This window comes from Tamandua tetradactyla, chromosome 2, assembly GCF_023851605.1.
Source record: "Tamandua tetradactyla isolate mTamTet1 chromosome 2, mTamTet1.pri, whole genome shotgun sequence".
Lineage (NCBI taxonomy): Eukaryota > Metazoa > Chordata > Mammalia > Pilosa > Myrmecophagidae > Tamandua > Tamandua tetradactyla.
Window position 1 is genome coordinate 93660135 of NC_135328.1, and position 20809 is coordinate 93680943.

The following is a 20809-nucleotide window of genomic DNA, read 5'->3' on the forward strand; positions in this document are numbered from 1 at the left end:
CCTGGGTTTAAGACTTTTCTCTGTTGTTTACTACAATTGTCAATAGATTCTGTAAGCTTTAGTTTACTTGTTGGTGGAATTGAGATCATAATATCCTTACATCACAATGTTTCTATAAGAGTTAAATAAAATAATTCAAAGTGAAACTGTTTTATGAACTATAATAAATTTAATAAATTTAGCATGCATTGTTCATATTCAATTTTTACCTCTCTGGATGCTCTGAAGGCAGGAACAGTGTCTTATTGGTCATTGGTTCTTCAACACCTAGCATAGTGCCTGGAACTGTGGTATTAAATAAAAGTATAATTACTTTATTATATCAATATTATATTCAATAAATAATATTGTGGTATTAAATAAAAGTTTGGTGGACTCAACCAAAGCTAATATACATTAACAGTTACAAGGCTAAGTAGACTAAGCCCACTTAAAATTAGACCTAATAGTCACCCCCAGAGAACCTCTTTTGTTGCTCAGATGTGGCCTCTCTCTCAGCCAACATGGCAAGCATACTCAATGTCCTCTCCTTCTCTAAAAAAAATTATATATAGTTACAATGCTTATATATTGACTCTAGAGTGAGTGCGTACTGTATGCCCAGTAGTTATTGGCAACTTCTGAATTTATCAGGATCACACTGCATTGTTGTTTATCACTACTTATACTAAAAATGTGTACAATAATGTATGTAAATTCTTGCATTCTTCTTAAAGGATTATCCTCTTTCTGGCCATGAATAGATACATGCTGAAGGTCTTTAAATAGTGGGACATCCCCCCTTCCCAGGACCCGCTGGTAGGAGGAAGAGGTGGAAAGAATACCTTGATACTAGTTATGCTGAGACTGTGAATATACACAGAAATTGCTAAGAGATGTGTCACTGAAGCTTATCAGCTCTAATCTTGTGGCCATGTCCCTTTACAGTTTATGCAAATTGACTTGCTCAGAGGAGTTAGCTATACTTAGTTACAGGTGACAGGTTTGTGTTTTGCCTTAACATCATTTCTGCTTGCCTCCCCACCCCAGTTCTCACGTGCATACATATCTCACCGGCATCAGGTTTTAAACTCAAGTGTGAAGTTCAGGCTAGATTAGTATTTCCCCAGCTTCAGTCTTTGGCCTAGAACCTTCACAGTTTCTGCAATTTCTACATCTATATACCTATATCCTATTTACTAAGATTTTCTTTGAATTCGTTTTCTTTTTCTTCAATGAACGTATTTTAAAAGAAATTTACTATCACCGTTACAAATTGAAAATCAGTACTACTCATCAAGATTATGGCAAAAATAAAAATAGTGAAAACAAAACAATTTTATTAAATGTGCCATAGAGTCAATTGCCTTTTGAGGACTCTGAGCCTCAGACCTGTTCACTTTTTAAAAATAAGCAACCAGTTAGAGAGGCATTAGAACTCACCTAAACTGAGCTGCTACCTTTCACAAAGTCAAAGACTGAAGGAGAATTGAAAAGTGAGCAATTTCTTTGCTGTGATTTCACCTTATTTAATGATTTTTCCAGGACTCCACCTAATAACATCTCACATATCACCAGTGGAACATGCTTCAGACTTCGGAATACACTGGGTTGGATCATGTCCAAGGTCTTTTTCAGCTTTCGACAATGATGGTGTTTCAAACATTTTCTCTTCCAAGTATTTTTGTATTTCCTGCCTGAGTCCTAACTCATTCGGTACCTTATGCAAACTCTCCTTGACTCACACCTCAAGTACAAATGGCTCCTTTTTACCAATGACCACTCCCACTCAGTGCTGAGAGCTGCTATGAAAAATACTTGGGGATTTTATGTAAGAAATAGAAAAAGAGGAACAGACTGTGAAAAGCAAGAAGTTATTGACAGAAGATGACTCAGGCCAAAACCATCCTGCCTTCTTGACCTAGAACATTTTATTCCATTTCCCAAACATTTTCTTTTCACTTCCTTACATTTCCCATTTGAGATTTATTTGGGTTAAAGTAAACATATTCACTTTAAAAAGCAGATGCTTCTAGGAGGATTAAGATGTCATCAGCCATCCACACTTTAGTAGAAATTAATCTAACCAGTTTAGCTATTTCTTTATTACCTGAGATTATCTACATTGAAGGAAAGGAAATGAAATAATTTTGATAAATGATATGTTTTGGGAGGTTTGAGAACATGAGAGCAGAGAAGGTTGCTTGAGAGGGCATGGGAAAGTAAAAGAAAAATAGTAAAAGAAGGTGAGAGAATTTCCAAGTAAAGTTTAACATAGTTTAACATTTTCTCTTCCCCCTCCTTCACACTATCCACCTTAATTCCTGTTCGAGAAGCCTAGAAGTCAAATTAGTACAGAAAATGATATGGTTCAGCTCTTTAAATTAAGTCAATTTTTATACTCTGGGATCATTAATAAAATTGCTTCTAAGGGAAAATGTATTCTATGTATGTGACGACAACATACACACTGAGTTTTGGGTCACATTATTTGGTAACCTGAGACCTGTCTGTACAGTGCTATGCACACAATGGGTAATTAAGAAATGCTATTATTTCTATCTACCTCTATAAGTCTCCAGTGGGACAGAAAATGTCAGGAAGATTGTTAGCACAGACATGGATTTCCCAAAGAGAAAGGCTTAATATTGCATGAAGTGTTCCCTTGCCCTTTTGGCCTTTTATTAGGTTTTCCATCATGGTAAGTGAATGGGTTATATTGATGAATTGCAAACAGGTTCTAGGTCAATGCTCTTCAAACTCTCTATGGTGAAGGGCAAGGCTATTTTTTTCTTTTCTTTTTAATTTCTGATCTGTGGCAGATGAATCCTAATATGCAGTTTGTGCAACATGTAACTCACCATGTAAGTCTGACAACATCCAAAACTGGTCTGTTTCCTCTCTCAACAAGACAATTCCACTGATTGTGAGCTTGGGCATTGCAGCAGTATCAAATTCTATGAGAGTTTCTAAATGCTTCCGACTTCTTGGTTTCACTCAGACTGGTGGAAAAACATTTGTAAACCACACTCTTGTAAAATGACAAGGTCCCTACAGCCCAGGGGAGTCCTTTTATTGACTTAGAGTGAATGTAACCTAGCAGTGTGGTCAAAATAATCTGAGGATGATTGGTTTGTAAGATAAATTTGCCAACTCTCTTGGCATAGTCTTGTTGTTATTCTAGTTCTAATTCTATTCTAACTCAACTGTACCAAAAAATATGGTGGTCAGAGCCTTGTTCATTATTTGACTATAATTTTTAACTAACTGTTATAATATTTATATTATATAAAAACAGTATGTAAAATAATTTATAAAGAACTTTCTGACTGTCAGGTTAAGTTTTGCTGCAATAACAAATGACCTCTAATATTGCAGAAGCTTTACAACAAACATTTCTGTCTTGTTCATGCCATTTGTCTATCATGGATCATTTCACATTAGTCTCACTTTCTATCTTCATTCTGGGACCCAGGTTGAAGGAACAGTTCTACCTGGGACACTGCTAGTCTTGTGGTGAGGGAAAAGGAGGATGGTGACCATGTGATGACTCTTAAAGCTCTGCTTGGAAGTGTACACGTCGCTTTCACATGCATTTTATTGGCCCAAGCAAGTCATGTGACAAACCCGGAAGTCAATGGGGCAGAGGTTTACAACCTCCCAGAGAGAAGAGCCTGGAAGGAGGGGCAGCAAATCATTCTAACACTGTAACACCCCCTACCAGCTGTTACAATTTGAGTGAGAGCTGGGGAAAGAGTAGAGAGGCATTTCAAAGTATGAGGAATCCATTCCATAACCTAAAGGATAAAATGACTTTCACTGATTTCAATACTAATTTGAAAACGTTTTCCTCTGTATTAAAGCCTCTTTGAGATTAATTTGCTCCTGAAATGTCATAAGAAAAAAAAAGTCATAAATGGAAAGAGTATCCCCCATGTAAGAATTATAGATGATTTATATTAAAAACAGAAACATCATGAGAATTTATCCATCTCTTTCTAATATATAAGGCTGACATATAAATAAGCATGATTGCAAAGTAAATACAAAAGAGAATAAAGTCCAATCTGATATGAACCTGAACTTAAGCCTGAAGTTTCAAAACCTCAATGAACCATTGTCTATTTTTTAAATCCTTTATCTTGATTTGCATGACTTTTCTTAGAAGATGAGGGTATCACAGAAAAAGAGTAACATATTCATGTTCTGAGACTTCTTAGATAAATAAGATAGGATATCTCCAATCTCCAGAGAGGAAATCAGACTTGTCTTAGTAGTTTTTAAGAAATTCTTAATTCTCTGTGGATAAAAACAAGATTCCTTCATACTCTTCTTAAAATAGGGGGAAGGGCAATGACTTCCCTCATCAAAGATTTGCTAAGCTTCCTTAAACACTTAACACACAGCCAAAGAATAATTGGCTCATTTGGGGTTAGAGCTCTTCAAGATTTCTTTTATTTTTAAAACACTTCAAATTTGTCAGAACTAGAGAGAAATATCAAGAACAAATCCCTGCAACTTGCAGACATACAGAGGAAATTTCATTTGCCTCTTTCCTTTCCTTCCTTGCCAATGATTTCTTTCTTTCTTTTGAGAATACGTTGCTGTTCCTTTAAGCTCCTCTTGAGATGGCTTTTTCTACTTTCTGTTTTGTGAGATATCATCAGCACATTTTCCTAAGAGCTCCCAATATTTGAACTCAGTAAAAGGAATTGTATAGTTCCTGCACTAGCCAGAATATCCAGGTATACTGATTATATTTGTCAGGATTCTCCAGGGAAACAGAACTGACAGGATAAATAATATACATATATAATGTCAACATAATGAGCTATGCTATAGAAATTGGCTCATACAACTGTAGGGATGGGCAAGTCCAAATTCCATGCTGCAAACTGAGAACTCTGAAAAAGGTTTTCAGTGGATTTCCCAGAAGAAGCTAACCGGCTGAGATAGAGATGAAAATTCTTCCTTCTGACTGTTGAAATCATTAGTACTCCATTTCAGACCAGCAATTGATTGGATGAGACTTCTCTCATTGTTGAAGACAATATCCTTAGTTGATTATGGATGTAATCAGCCACAGATGAAATGAACTGACTAATGATATAAATCCACAAAATACATTCATGGTAACAGCCAGGCCAGTGCTTGCTTGACCAAACAACCGGACTGGAAAACTAGCCAATTTGACACATGAACTTAACCATCACATGGGTGACACTTTTAAATGAATTCAGGGTAACTGACTACCATAAGAAGGCAACCTCTCACAAGCTGTGAATTAAATATAAATCAGCTTAAACTCAGCAATTTGTGGGCTCATTTGCACAAAAAAATAACTTCAGAATATGTCACAAAGGCACATTTAAGGCTTATTATGAGCAGACTTCTTTTTTTGTTTTTGGCTTTTTATTGTACAATATAACATATATGCAAAGCAAAGAAAGAAAAAGCAATACTTTTCAAAGCACACCTCAACAAGCAGTCACAGAACAGATCCCAGAGTTTGTCATCAGCTACCATTCCATCATCTCAGATCTTTCCTTCCAGCTGCTACATAACACTGGAGGCTAAAAGGAACATCAATATAGTAATTCAGCAGCCATACTTGTCTGTTAAATCCCACTTTCTCTGTTATACCTCCTCGTTCTCCTTTAGTCCTTTTCCCAATCTATAGGGATCCTTGGCAATGCCCATTCTGACTTTTTCATGTTAAAAAGGGGTGTCCACACTAAGGGATAGGGGGATATAATTAATCAATAATCCCAGAGAGGCTGATCCTTCTGGGTTTCAGGATCTATCTGGCCTAGGAACACTCTGGGAATTATACATTCCCGGAAAGCAAGCCTAGTGTATGAGCCTTTACAGAGACTCGGTTCGAGCCCTAGGTGCACTCAACAGTTAGCAAGAGCTATGTTGATTGGGGTTTAGCAAACCATGGCAATTAGCACTATCTAACTGAAGCTTGCATAAAGGCAGCCTCCAGAATAGCCTCTAGACTCCACTAGGTCTTTCCTGGCCACTGATGCTCCATTTTCCTACACTTCCCTTCCCCTCTTGGCCAGGAAGACGCCCTTATCCCATGATGCCAGGGCTAGACTCATTCCTAGAAGACACACCCCACATTGTCAGAGATATTTTCACCACTGAATGGCTTGTACCATGTAGGGGGAAGGGCAATGACCTTCCCTGCAGAGTTTGGCCCAGAAAGAGAGAGAAGCCATATCCAGACAGCAAAGATGTTTGCTGGAAGCAATTCATAGGCCTCATTATGGGTAGTCCTAGCCTCTCCCCTACAGAAATAAGTTTCATAAGGGAAAGCTTCAAAATCCAGAGCTTGACCCATTATTATTATTATTTTTAATCATATGATCATTCCGTTCTTGTTATATAATCAATAACTCATGCTATCATCACATAATTGTATATTCATCATCATGATCATTTCTTAGAACATCTGCATCAATTCAGAAAAAGCAATAACAAGAAAACTGAAAAAAATTCATACATACCATACCCCTTACCTCTCCCCTTCACCGATCACCAGCATTTCAATCTACTACATTTATTTTAACATTTGTTCCCCCCATTATTTATTTATCTTTAATCCATATGTTTCACTTGTCCATCGATAAGGTAGACAAAAGGAGTATCAGACACAAGGCTCTCACAATCACACAGTCACACTGTGACAACCATATCATCATACAATTATCCCCTAGAAACATGGCCACTGGAGCAGAGCTCCACATTTTCAGGCAGTTCCCTCCAGCCTCTCCATTACAACTTAACTAATGGCCCATTATTTTTTAAGTCCTCAGTGGTTGAGAGGGTACCTGGTGTTCCCAGATGGATGAGTTCAATGGTTCCATATATATTTATATTTCCCCCACTCCCTTTCACATCACCAAGGGACCTCACCAATATTTTAAAATTATCAGCCCACCATAGTCTGAAATGTATCCTGGTATTACATTAAGCTATTCGGAGTTATAAGGCCTCATTCCCATTCTGGACTCCTGGAGTTTGAGTGGTTTAAATGAGCTATCCAGACAGTTGATTTAGATTATGTATTATAGAAAATTTAGGTTCTAGACATAATAGACCTCTTTGCCTTTGATCTGATAGAGTAGTGAAGGTCTAGAGTACATACATTATTACGTTTTACACTGTGTTTTAGTTAAGTTGCAGGGATGCACTATACCAGAAATGGAATGGCTTTTAAAAGGAGAACTTATTAAGCTGCAAGTTTACAGTTCTGAGGCCATGAAAATGTCTAAACTAAGGTATCCAGAGAAAAATATAACTCCAAAGAAAGGGCCAACGAAGTTTGGGGTTTCTCTCTCAGCTAGGAAGGCACATGGTGACATCTACTAGCTTTCTTTCCTCATTTCATAAGGCTTCCCCCCAGGGGCATTTTCTTCCTGCATCTGCAAAGACTTCTGTCTGTGTGGGCTCTGTTGGCACGTTCCAAAATGGTTCCCTCTTGAAGGGCTCCATCACCTTGAATGATGGAGACACATCTCCATGGAAACAATAAAAGAGATCCCATCCAGCAGTATTGAATGAAGATTAAAGAGCATGGCTTTTCTGGGGTACACAACAGTTTTAACAGCCAGATTGGCTTTATTTTAAACTTTAATTGAGGCCTGATCTCTTTTTTTGGTTACTTTAACAAGAAAACTGAAAAAAATTCATACATACCATACCCCTTACCTGTCCCCTTCACCGATCACCAGCATTTCATATAGTTATGCTAACTTTCAGGGCTGCAGGATTCCATTTCTGGGACCTTGGTGTCACAGAGCTGCTAAAAGTTCCAGGGAAGTACCAGCTGCACACATATAGTTCAATATTTCAAAATCCAGAAATATATCTACAACTTCAGACTAAATGTGGCTGTTATAAGAGCCCCCAATCTAGGCATGAATAGATTTATTATAATTCCATTTTTAAAAAAATGTTTTTATTGAAAAATGTTCACACACATACAGTTCAGACAGACTATACAATCAGTGGCTCACAATATCATCACATAGTTATGTTCTCCTCACCACGATCATTTTTAGAACATTCACATCATTCCAGAAAAAGAAATAAAAAGAAAAAAGAAAAAACTCATACATCCCCTTCTCATTTGGCCACTAGCATTTCAATCTACCCAATTTTTTTTTACCCCTTATCCACCCCATTATTTATTTATTTATTGTTCATTATATTTTTACTCATCTGTCCATACCCTGGGTGAAAGAAACACCAGATACAAGGTGTTCACATCATACAGCTCTATTGTAAAAGCTATATAGTTATACAATCTTCTTCAAGAATCAAGGCTACTGGGAGTGGGCCACGGTGGCTCAGCAGGGAAGAATGCTTGCCTGCCATGCCAGAGGACCCGGGTTCGATTCCCAGTGCCTGCCCATGTTAAAAAAAAAAAAAAATCAAGGCTACTGGAACAGTTCAGCAGTTTCAGGTACTTCCCTCTAGCCACTCCAGTACACCATAAACTAAATAAGGATATCGATATAATGCATAAGAATAATCTCCAGGATAACCTCTTGACTCTGTTTGAAATCTCTCAGCCACTTTATCTTTTGTCTCATTTCTTTCTTCTCCCTTTTGGTCAAGAAACCTTTCTCATTTCCATGATGCTGGGTCCCAGCTCATCCCAGGAGTCATGTCCCATATCGCCTGGGAGATTTACACCCCCGGGAGTCATGTCTCACATAGGGGGGAGGGCAGTGAGAGAGAGGCCACATCTGAGCAACAAAAGAGGTTCTCTGGGTGTAACTCTTAGGTATAATTCCAAGTCGGCTTAGCTTCTCCTTTGCAGGAATAAGTTTCATAGGGGAAAATTCCAAGATTGAGGCCTCAGCCTGTCGATTTGGTTGTCCCCATTGCTTGTTCCCACCCCATTTCCCAATGGAGAAGTTGAATATTTCCTCCCTTTTTCCCCCTGAGTCCCCTGAGAGAACTTTGCAAATACTTTTCGATTCATTGCCCAAATTACTCTGGGATATATCAGGGCATCACACTAACCTTTACAAAGCAACAAAATCTAACGTCCTATTCATTATTCCATGTGATTATGGTATTCAAGTAAATTTACCATAAAAGTTAAATTAAATAATGCTGTACACAAAATATAAGTTTTGCACCAAATCTACATCTCTCCCTTTGGTCTCACACAGAAGTTGAAGTTTTAAAATATGGACCCTATCATCCTTTACCTTATATTCTGATTTACCTTAGTCCTATCCAGATCAGCTTCATTCGTATCTCTTGTTGAAGACTGATCACTTTTTAAACTTTTCTAACAGCTGCTGTATGGGGTACTGCTGACTTGTAGTACTCTAACTTTGAGTCTCAGGTGCCACATAAATACCAAAGTTTCAGGGAATAATCAGGTAATACACAAATAGCTCAGTATCTCAGAATTTAGAAATAATATTACGACTCCTGAATGTATATGACTGCTGTAAAAGCTTACAATCTAGGACCCTTTACTCCAGGCCCCAACTTGATAACCCATGCTCTCGACTGCAGTTCTCCGAGTTTTTATATTATAGTTTGTCCATATGAATGAGGCATGATAATATTTGTATTTTTTCCTGACATTTCATTTTAATATTCTGTCCTTAAGGCTCATTCACATAGTTGCATGCCTCACGATTGTAATTCCATTTTTAAATGAAAAAATGATTACTATCGTGGAGCTAAATTCTGTTTCGCATGATCTAGTCAGGAGTCTGGAAAAAGGTATAAATTATCTAGTCAAATGGAACAACACTAAATGCTTCTTTTTTATTTATTTATTTATTTATTTTTAAATTAAAAAATATATATAACAACAAACACAAACATTCTTAACTTATGATCATTCTTTTCTACATATATAATCAGTAATTCACAATATCATCACATAGTTGCATATTCATCATCATGACCATTTCTTAAAACATTTGCATCAATTCAGAAAAAAAATAAAAAGACAACAGAAAAAAATTCATACATACCATACCCTTTACCCCTCCCATTCATTGATCACTAGCATTTCAATCTAAATTTATTTTAACATTTGTTCTCCCATTATTTATTTTTAGTTCATGTTTTACTCATCTGTTGATAAAGTAAATAAAAGGAACATCAGACACAAGGTTTTCACAATCACACAGTCACATTGTGAAAGCTGTATCATTACACAATCATCTTCAAGAAACATGGTTACTGGAACACAGCACTACATTTTCAGGTAGTTCCCTCCAGCCTCTCCATTACGTCTTGACTAACAAGGTGATGTCTATTTAATGCATAAGAGTAACCTCCAGGATAACCTTTTGACTCTGTTTGGAATCTCTCAGCCATTGACACTTTATTTTGTCTCATTTCTCTCTTCCCCCTTTTGGTCGAGAAGGTTTTATCAATCCCTTGATTCTGAGTGTCAGCTCATTATAGAATTTCTGTCCCACGTTGCCGGGAAGGTCCACACCCCTGGGAGTCATATTCCACATAGACAGGGGAGGGCAGTGAGTTTGATTGTTGTGTTGGCTGGAGAGAGGCCACATCTGAGCAACAAAAGATGTTTTCTTGGGGGTGACTGTTAGGCCTAATTTTAAGTAGGCTTGACCTATCCTTTGTGGGGTTGAGTTTTATTTGAACAAATCCCAAGATTGGGGGCTCAGCCTATAGCTTTGTTTGTCCCCATTGCTTGTGAGAATATCAAGAATTCAACTTGGGGAAATTGAATTTTTCCCCCTTTCTCACCATTCCCTGAAGGGGACTTTGCAAATACTTTTTTATTCACCGTTCAAATCACTCTGGGATTTATTGGGGCATCACCATTACTTATGGTGACTAAATGCTTCTTAATCTTGATAGTTTTGAGGAAGTGGGAATAGTACATAGGAATAAGGAAGAGCTCTTATAAAACTAACATAATTTAGAACTAACCTAATTTGACTTATATGATCAGTTTACTTGAGTACCATAATTACATGGAATCTTGGGTAGGGCATGAGATTTTGTTAGTTTGTCAAGGTTAGTGTGATGCCCCAATATATCCCAGAGTAATTTGGGCAATGTATCAAAAAGTATTTGCAAAGTTTCCTCAGGGGGCTGGGGAAAAAAAGAAGGAAATATTCAACTTCTTCATCTGGGGAATTCCTGATATTCTTGCAAGCAGTGGGGACAACCAAATCAATAGGCCAAGACCTCGATCTTGGGGTTCACCCCTATGAAACTTATTCCTGCAAAGAAGATGCTTATAATTTTGCCTGAGTCACCCCCAGTAAACCTCTTTTGTTGCTCAGATGTGGCATCTCTCTCTTACCCAGCTTAGCAGGGGAACTCATTGCCCTCCCCACTATGTGGGACATGACTCCCATGGGTGTAAATGTCCCTGATAAAGTGGAACAGAACTCCTGGGATTTGCCAGGACCCAGCATCATGGGATTGAGAAAGCCTTCCTGACCAAAATGGGGACGAGAAAAATGAGATAAAATAAAGTTTCAGTGGCTGAGAGATTTCAAACAGAGTTGACAGGTTATCCTGGAGGTTATTCTTATGTATTATATAGATATCCCTTTTTGGTTTATGGTGTATTGGAGTGGGTGGAGGGAAGTACCTGAAACTGTTGAGCTGTGTTCTAGTAGCCTTGATTCTTGAAGACAATTGTATAACTATATAGCTGTTATAATGTGGCTATGTGATTGTGAAAACCTTGTGTCTGATGCCCCTTTTATCCAGGGTATGGACAGATGAGTATATAAAAATATATAAATAAATAAATAATAGGGTGCATGGGTGGTTCAGTGGTAGAATGCTCACCTTTCATGCGGGAGACCTGGGTTCAATTCCTGGACCATGCACCCCCCCAAAAAAAATTTTAATAAAATAATAGAGAGGGTAAGCAGTAAAATAAATTTGGTAAATTGAAATGCTAGTGGTCAATATGAGGGAGAAGTATATGATATGGGATTACGACAGAAACATGGACAGCACCTGAGTTTGCACCAGAAACTCTTATCATCTGAAGCAGAGAGAAACTTTAATAATATGTTAAAGTATGAATGTATGTATGGATTTTTTTAATTTCTTTTTCTGAAGTTATACCAATGCCCTGAAAATGACCATGTGATGAATACACAACTATGCAACGATATTGCAAGCCATTGATTGTACACTGTGTATGGACAGTATATGTGTGAAGATTTCTCAATAAACATATTAAAAAAATAAATGGAAGGAAAATCAAGAATTAACAAAGGCACTTACCAATTCTGTGTGTGTGTGTGTGTGTGTGTGTGTGTGTACGCTCATACAGGCACAATTCCATATTTTATTAAATCTAAGTTTCTTTAAATTTGGGAGATTTAAGGGGCAGCCTCATCAGTATGTCAGCAGGGGAATATATCTTCTTCAACTGTATGTCCATTCAATATTGAAATTATATGAGAGAGAATTTAATTTGTCCATCTTGGGACACATCACACCACCAAATAGAGGATGTCGGGATATAGTCCCCATAATATGGGAAAGGTAAATCCTGTAAACAGAAATGGAGATACATTTTCCAGAATAAGAGGAGATGGAGGATGACCAGGAAGAATAACGCATGTCACTACTGCCCTCTAAGTTTGCCCCTTCACCCTTTCCCTCCTGTTATCGTAATGTGTTGGGAAACAGTGAGGTGCAGGGTAAAGGGACATCGACTTGGATTTAAATACTTGATTTAACCTGCAACTTCCTATAACATTGAACAAGTTTTTGACCTTATTTTTTTTATCTGTAAAATTAGGGGATTTTAACATATTGTTAAAATTTCTTTCTGCTTCAGATGATACGAGTTTCTAGTACAAACCCGGTGCTGTCCATCGTTCTGTCAATTTAAATGAATCCTTTATTACTACTTAAAAGACTTCTTTCTGATAAATAACCCGAATTAGAGTTTACTCTAGTAAAAGAGCCAAGACTCTAAAGGCAGACACTCAAGAAACCACCCATACTGGGGAGACAGGGGGCTGTAGGAGGAATCTGGAACTGGGAATTAGAAGATGCAGTGCAATATTTATCAGTGCCTTTTTTTTTTTTTCAGCATGCTGTATAGTGGGGATCACATTCCATTTTTTCTGCATGTGACTATCCCATTATAACAGCAGTGTTTGCTGAAATTTTTTTTTTGGGGGGGGCAGTACATGGGCCGGGAATCGAACGCAGGTCTCCCACATGGCAGGTGAGAATTCTACCACTGAACTACCCTTGCACCCCCCGTATCAGTGCATTTGGTTGTCTGGCATCCATTCACCCTTCTGCAGCCCATCAGCCATGCCCCATTAGTCTCTGTGATTCAGGTAGAGCCAACATCACTACCTCCTACACACACACACACTTTACTGGTCATTGTCTCAGTGGAGGATTCTAGTTCTGTTCAAGACTCCAAACTGAGCTGAGCAAAGCTTAGAGTCCACCCTGGTGTTTCAGTATGAAATATAAAAAACATGCAACTATTCAACTACTTCAACTCAGATTGATAAACTAGTAAAATGTTATCATGGACTTTCTTGGGAAGGAAGCTTATGAGAATGTTGACAATGTGGAAAAAATTAACTCTGGGAAATGGAAAAAATACGTCATCATTCTTCGACCATATGGGATCCAGTTAGGCCTGAAATCCATCTTTAAATGTTTCTGTCTTATGAATTAATAAATATTTCTCATCCTCCTCCAAAGCCTTCTCTGATTTCCCCACCTGTGATTCATTTCTTTTTTCTCTGCTTCCACTCCACCGTTTGAATCTTTTAGCATACCCTTCCTTTCACTTCAGTTTTTCTATACCTTGTTATCCTTTTTTGTGGTAAGCTTCTTGAGACCAGAAACCAAGTTGTGTTCATTTCTGTACTTCTGAGGTCCTTTATATCACCTACCCGGGGCATTACACGTAATTGGGGGTCAATAAAGATTTTCTGTGGCTATTATTTCTGTCTATTCCTTCCTGGACTATAATCACAATCCTCAGTAACTCCTCCTCTTGACCTGACAGGCTCTGACCAGCACTCAGGAGCAAACAAGATAAAATGGAAAGAGAAGAAACAACACAGAATTTCTGCTCAGGGTTTGCACCTTGGCTCCACCACCTACTGTGTGATTTGGATAATTCCTTATCTATGATGAGTCTCACTTTTCCCCCTGTAGGTTAGGAATGATCATATATGGTTTTTAGGGCACCAGGGGACAGGACATTTGGGGTACCAAGGGAAAAAATCACGTTCCCCTACCCCACCAATAATTCAGAGAGCAGTCAGGGAAACCAAATGAGTTTTCAGAACCTACCTTTAGTGTGAGTTATTTGAGGATTAGCCTCTTGGTAAAAGCGGAAATTCAACTAAGATGCAGACCACTTTGCATTCTGTGAATTCTGAAATAGCTGATGTCCTTTTACCCACAGAGATATTTTTTCAAAATCTCCTTTCCTTCCAGACAGTCATTGCATCAGAGCACATATCTCATGAAGAATCTGTACGATCCCTTGATTCTGAATTTTTGCATTTTAGAATAAAGAAAGAAGATACACTCTAATACTGGAAATGAATCCTGCACTTTTAGTGTATATCAGAGCTGTGGGGAGGTAGTAGTCACAAACGTTGGAAAATCCTGGCACTCTAAGTATAAATGTTACCAATGGGACATGCCTTTCACTGATGAACATTTATAAAAATTGATTGACTCTTATGTCACAAAGGAAAGTTCATTAAAATCCCCAAAGCAGAAACCTTCAGGCTATATTCTCTAATTCACAGCTATGATAGGAAGATAAATTAAAAATATATATACAACTTGGGAACTTAAAAATATGTCAAAAAACAACAATCTCCCAAATAATCCTTAAATGAAAGAGTAAATATAAACTCATGGTGAGGTATTAGGAGCTGTATTGCTCCATAATCAATTCAATATTTTTGAGCATATAATCAGGTTAGGCTAGGCTATAGGAATAAATAATCCCAAAAGTTTGGATTTTAGTAAGCATAAGTTTATTTCTACTTCAAGTTGTATATCCAAGTAGGCTAGTAGCAAATTTCATCCATCACCCAGGATTCCCAGCCATTGAAGATTCCATTTCAAGATGGTTCCATAATTGTTGAGGCAGAAGGAAAAGAACATGATGAGTCTCATGGAGACTCAGAATTTCTGCCCCCAAATGATCTAAGTTACTTCTGCTCATATTTCATTGTCTGAAGCAAGTTTATTATCAAACCTACTTTAAAGCAAGAGGAGAAATGCACCTTACTATGTGCCCACAAGGAAAGTGGAATTATCTGTGAATGTCTCTAATGACAACCACAATGTGCAAAAGAAAGAGCATTAGGTTGAGAGTGGGGAAATGGTCCTGAATTTATTATGAGAGCCAGCTCACCTGTGACAAGTGGCACAACTTCTCTGCCACCTGAAGATGATAGAGCTGATTAGATGCTTGGCCCACCATGGGGCTGAGTTCTGCCTGTGTGGAGTGGCTAGGCTGGCCGGATCTACTTATGTGGGTGTGTTAGAAATGGATTTGTTCCTGGGTTCTCAAGTCCCAGGCAAACATCAAATGAAAAGATTCCTTGTCCTGATGGATAGACAAATGGGAAAGAGGGATTAAGAGGGAATCCGGTTAGATATGCAGCTGGGTAAATACAGGAGAATTTTTGCCTTCAAAGACGAATAGCCTTAGGTAGGAACAAGAAACAAGGAATCAGATCAGAACTCTGAAGAGTTGGCTTTAGTGACCAAGAACAGCCAGGGAAAGTATGACTCACCTGGAGCACAAATAGCACAGAAACAAATAATGAAAAATAATGTATAAGGAAAAGAAGACCTGAACATGTAACAGGTTTTTGTCGGATGGTGGACAGAGGGCTGGGCTCAGGAGGACTTTCCACAATCTCCCATGCAATGAAGAGGTAAATTCACCAAGGTTTCCAGTGTGGGGGGCGGGGTGGGGGGAAGGCTCCTCTAGGAAGCCATCTCTGGAGAGAAAATATCTAGCAAATCAGCAGAGTTAATGTCAAAGGCAGTCTAGAAGCAAAGTGAGGGTCCAGAAGGGGGATTAGTCATCACTTTTGAGTAAGAATGAAGAGTTCAATTTCAATTCAACATTAGCTGAGATTCTGGTTGGGGCAACAAGTCATGAAACAAATACTGGTAGTCCAATGAGGTAAATGAAATCATGTGTGCAAGTAAACTATAAGAACATAAAGGATGCATGTGTTGGAGGTGGTATGGTGGTAGGAAGACTGTTCAGAGACACTTTCCTAGTAGAAATAAAATCTGAGCCATCTCCCAAGGAAAATAAGAGTTGAGGGATGTTCACTGCAGGCACAGGGTATAATACGAGCAAACAGCAAAGGTGGCAGAGTGAGAATCAGTGGACACATTGGCAAGAATCAGTGGGTCATTTTGGTAAACCACAAGCTGTTCAGTGTAGCTGGAGCCCAAATACAAGGCAAGGAGAGGTAGGAAGTGAGCCGGAGAAGGAAGCAGGGGCTGGATCATGCGGGGGCTTTTATACCATGAGGAAGAATTTGGAAATTGCCCTGTAGAACAGAGATCCCAAATTGGTAGACCGCAGGCTGACTTTGACTCTTGGGAGGTTTTTTTTTTTTAATTTTGGCTTACATAACATTATTTAAAAAATGAAATATCATTTAATAATTGGGAAATTTCACATTTAAAAAATCTGTATTTCTTGTCTTTCTAGGGAAAAAAAAAAAGCTGAAAGGCTGACAACTGTGGGTCTAAACTCTGATATGGCAAAAATGACCTGGAAACAACTTTCAGCCATTCCCTCTGGATGGGCATGTGCATTCCAATTCCCCACAGCTCCCACTACTCTTTGCGGATTCCCCAGTTGCAGCCAGCTTTTCTCTTTCCTTTTACTGTGTGGCCGTTGTAGTAGAGAGAGCACCTGAGAAGGAGTCAGAGCCCTGTCTTCAAGGTTCACATTGCCTTTACCTTGCCATGTGCCACGAGTAGTGGGTCGATTATAGTTGCTCTGGTTTTCAATTTCCTCATCTCTTAAATTCAGACTAGTTTATTTGCAAGATCCCTTTCTGCTCCGTTGTTCTATGACTGTTATAGCAAAAGTGGTAATGAATATGCTCTAGCACGATACAATTTTCAAAGCTTCAATGTACAGTCTGTGAGAGAAATACTATTTTAATGGTTGAAGATAGGAGTAAACTGAGGTCCAGAGGGGCTAAGAAACAAATCCTGTGCCCTTTCTCCCACCCCACATATGTCACTGTGCTGCACTTTAATTTCCCTCTTTCTAATGTTCTCTAGGGTTGGTGCATAATGATTAAAATAATGAAATGCAACCAATTAAGATGTATAAGGTGCAATACCAAGGCACTGGGGCAGATTCCACATGACAAACAAAATAAGCCTTATTTGACTTTTTTTTTTTTGCATGGGCTGGCACTGGGAATTGAACCTGGGTCTCAGGCATGGCAGGTGAGAACTCTGCCTGCTGAGCCACCGTGGCCCACTCTTATTTGACTTTTAATTCTCATGTTTCCTGTAAGATGTTTTGGTATCTTGGACAAGAAGGAGCTAACCTTAGCTCATAAGGTTTTCATTTACCTCTTTTCAGACAAAACTCATGCGTAAAACCTTTGAAGCAATTTCGTGATCAAGTCTGAAAAATTTTCAATATCCAGGTGCAGCAAGGCCTAAAATAGTTACAGTGAGGTAGTGTGTATGCAGGGAATGCAAATATCACTCGTTCTAGGAAGACCAGGGCTTTTGGCTCTTATGTATTCATCCCCCCAAAGAGGAAACCAGACTTCTAAATATAGAATGCCGAGCTTTCTTCATGGTAACTGAGGAGATAATCAGAATACCAGAATTGAGAAGCTACATCTAGCAACCAGGTATTTGGCTTCAAAGAGAGGTGAAATTGAAGTTGCTAGAAAGAAGAGGCAGATATAAAGGAATTACAGGAGTCTGGTTCAATGATTTGAATATGACAGATCAGAGTTAGGAGCTCATCAGTTCTGTTGATTCAGAAAAAGTGTGTGAAATGACAGATAATTAAGATAATGAGTCTAACCCACATTGGAAGGCCAGTGGATACAAACAAGCTTAGCCTGTGATTGCCTATCATCTCTGGGCCGCACAAAAGCATTGCTTAGGTGTCTTTATTGCTGTGTATATGAAGCATGGTAATTATTATGATGCTCTTATGAATTAAGGTAAGTGGTGTGTTTCATTATACATAAGAGTTTTTGAACACCTGAGATGCTGATTGGTGGAAGGGTATCCCAAGCTGGAAGGGAAACTCCGAGATCACATTTCAGACAATTAGCTCCTATAGCTTTCTTCTGGCCTTCACTCCAATGATCAATCAACCACCAGATCAAGAGATTTCTGTTCTTTCCACCATGGTCCTACTTTTTAATCCTTTCCAAGACTCACCCTCTGTGGTCAATCACCAGCCACATCAACAGCTTTATGGAACCAAGTTTCCTTGACTATATATAGGAGAAGCTTGGGTACAACCTCTTTACTGCCAAGAAATATGCAGGGACACAGACAACAAAATTGTAGAGAATCAATTTGAGACAGATTAACATAATTTTGCTTCCTTGAGCCAATCTCTTTGACCCTGGGTCAGCTAAGTTTTTTATTTCCTTTTGTGCTTGGTGAAAACAAGGACCTTTCTAACTGAGTTCCTGGGGTAATCAGAGTTTAGGTCAAAGCTGCTTTCTTTGTGATCATTTGATAGCTAAGCTTATTATTCCTTTTTCTGGGCCCCATACCCACTGCTTGGACTGGCCTCTAGAATACCTTTCAAAATTGATTTCTCTAACATTGTCCTTTTGTTCCTTTAATCCCATCTTGCTATCTTTTTCAACCCTGGCTTTTTTCTGCTCCATCATTGCTTCCTCCCATATCAGTCCCCTTAATTGATTGATATTTCTCTCCCTGGGTCCTGCTCTCTGAACTTAAGAACTTTGCATCTTTATTGTCTATTTTTCTTCTAGTTAACTTCTAATTCATTATGAATTTTAAGAGACAGAGAAAGACTTCTGGTAAAATTGGGAAAGTAAATTCATACTCTGACACACACTTTCTGTTCCAGAATATAGAAGTGACAGATAAAATGTGAAAAAAAGTAAATGAAATACTAAATCAGACCTCTGTAATTAGTCTTCATAGGTTAAAATTGTCAAATTTTAGAAATTACATATGGTTCACCTTAATGTAACTGTATTTAAAAATACGATACAATCTAATGTCTCAGAAATGAATAAATAATGTCAGCAGTGAGTGGGGCTGGAGTTATAGGCTTGCTGACTGTGGGTGTGGAAGCCTGAAGTGGCAGCCTGGAGTTTTTTGTTTGTTTGTTTGTTTGTTTTTTCAGGTAACATGGATTCTAAAAATGTCCCATGGGAGTAATAACACTGGATTATTACTTGAAGCCAGGTGCTGGGAGTGGGATTCAGTATCTCATAAGAATGTTGGGGCAAAAACAACAGAAAAATATGCACCTGTGTATCCCTGTAAATGCATGATTTGGGTGGTAGGAGACCATAGGTGTATCCTTGTAAATGCATGGTTTTGGTGGTAGGAGACCAAAGATTCACAGTTGCACCTGAACCAAGGGGCTTGCTAACTCAGTGACTTCATTTGCAATATCTCAATTACCACACCAGGTCAGATCTCTCAATTATCATGATAAGTCAGTGGTGTTCTGGATTGGGATCTGGGAGGCCAGGGGGAGGCAACTTTAAAGTACTAGAATATGGGAAAGCACAGAGGGAGAAAGGGAAAATGAAAACAAAATCTGTTCAATTCAAAATGTCTGCAAATTAATAACTGTAAATATATAAAGGCCTCTAATAGTAAAAATGACCTGAATTCACTACAGTTTAGATCAATATTATACAATAGCCTGATAAAGACTTTAAATGTGTATGTGTAAGGTGCCCAAGGAGTTAAATAGAAGGCACAATACCCATTAAAAAATAAGAAATTATAAAACGGAAAGCTACAGAAATGAGACCTGAAATGAGAATGAATGAACTAGAAATCCAAAGCTATATTTTTGAAATGTGAAATTTCATACTTGTAGGGAGAATTGATGACTTGGAAGGTAATAGTGAAGAATTAATTCATTCAGAATGCAGCACAGAGAGAAAAAGTGATAAAAATATTAAAGCATGCTGAGGAGACAATAGATCTAGCTTGAGAGGGAGCATCCTTGACCATTATGTCATATTTGACCATATTTTGATAGCATATTATGATAGACAATGCTTGATCTGATTAATGAATATCTACATATGTAGCAGAATTCTACAAAACATGAAAAGAAATGATAAACATCAAATTCAGGATAAGCTGTTGCTTCTGAGGTAGAATAGGTCAGACAGGTAAAAAAGGCTTCACATACTGCCAATCCCTTCGGCCCATTCGTCCCTCCTCAGGAAAATGAGCTTCGTCTCTAAACTCTCATGGCTTCCCACCATTGATTGTGGGGAGGGAAGGCCTCTCTGCAGTGTATTATCTGGCCTTTCATTGCTTTTCATTAAGATGACCCTCATTTTGAAGACAAATGTTTTAGTTGTAACTGTAGGTTTTTTCTTTTTTTAAAAAATTTATTTATTTATTAATTTAAAAAATTAACAACAAACAAAAACATTAACATAGCATTCCGTTCTACATATATAATCAGTAATTCTCAATATCATCTTTTTTCTGTTATCATTTTATTTCTTTTTCCGTTGTCTTTTTATTTCTTTTTCTGAATTGATGCAAATGTTCTAAGAAATGATGAATATGC

The 20809-nt window shown here is 38.1% G+C and overlaps 1 protein-coding gene across 1 annotated transcript in view; it reads right to left on the bottom strand.

Annotated features, from left to right (window-relative positions):
• Positions 1-15416, bottom strand: part of SLC1A1 (solute carrier family 1 member 1) — a 128548-nt gene extending 113132 nt beyond the window's left edge. Inside the window, exon 1 of the mRNA XM_077148284.1 lies at positions 15395-15416. The gene's annotated coding sequence lies outside the window, so the exon portion shown is untranslated. The remainder of the gene's footprint in view (positions 1-15394) is intronic.
• Between the last annotated feature and the right edge of the window lie 5393 nt (positions 15417-20809).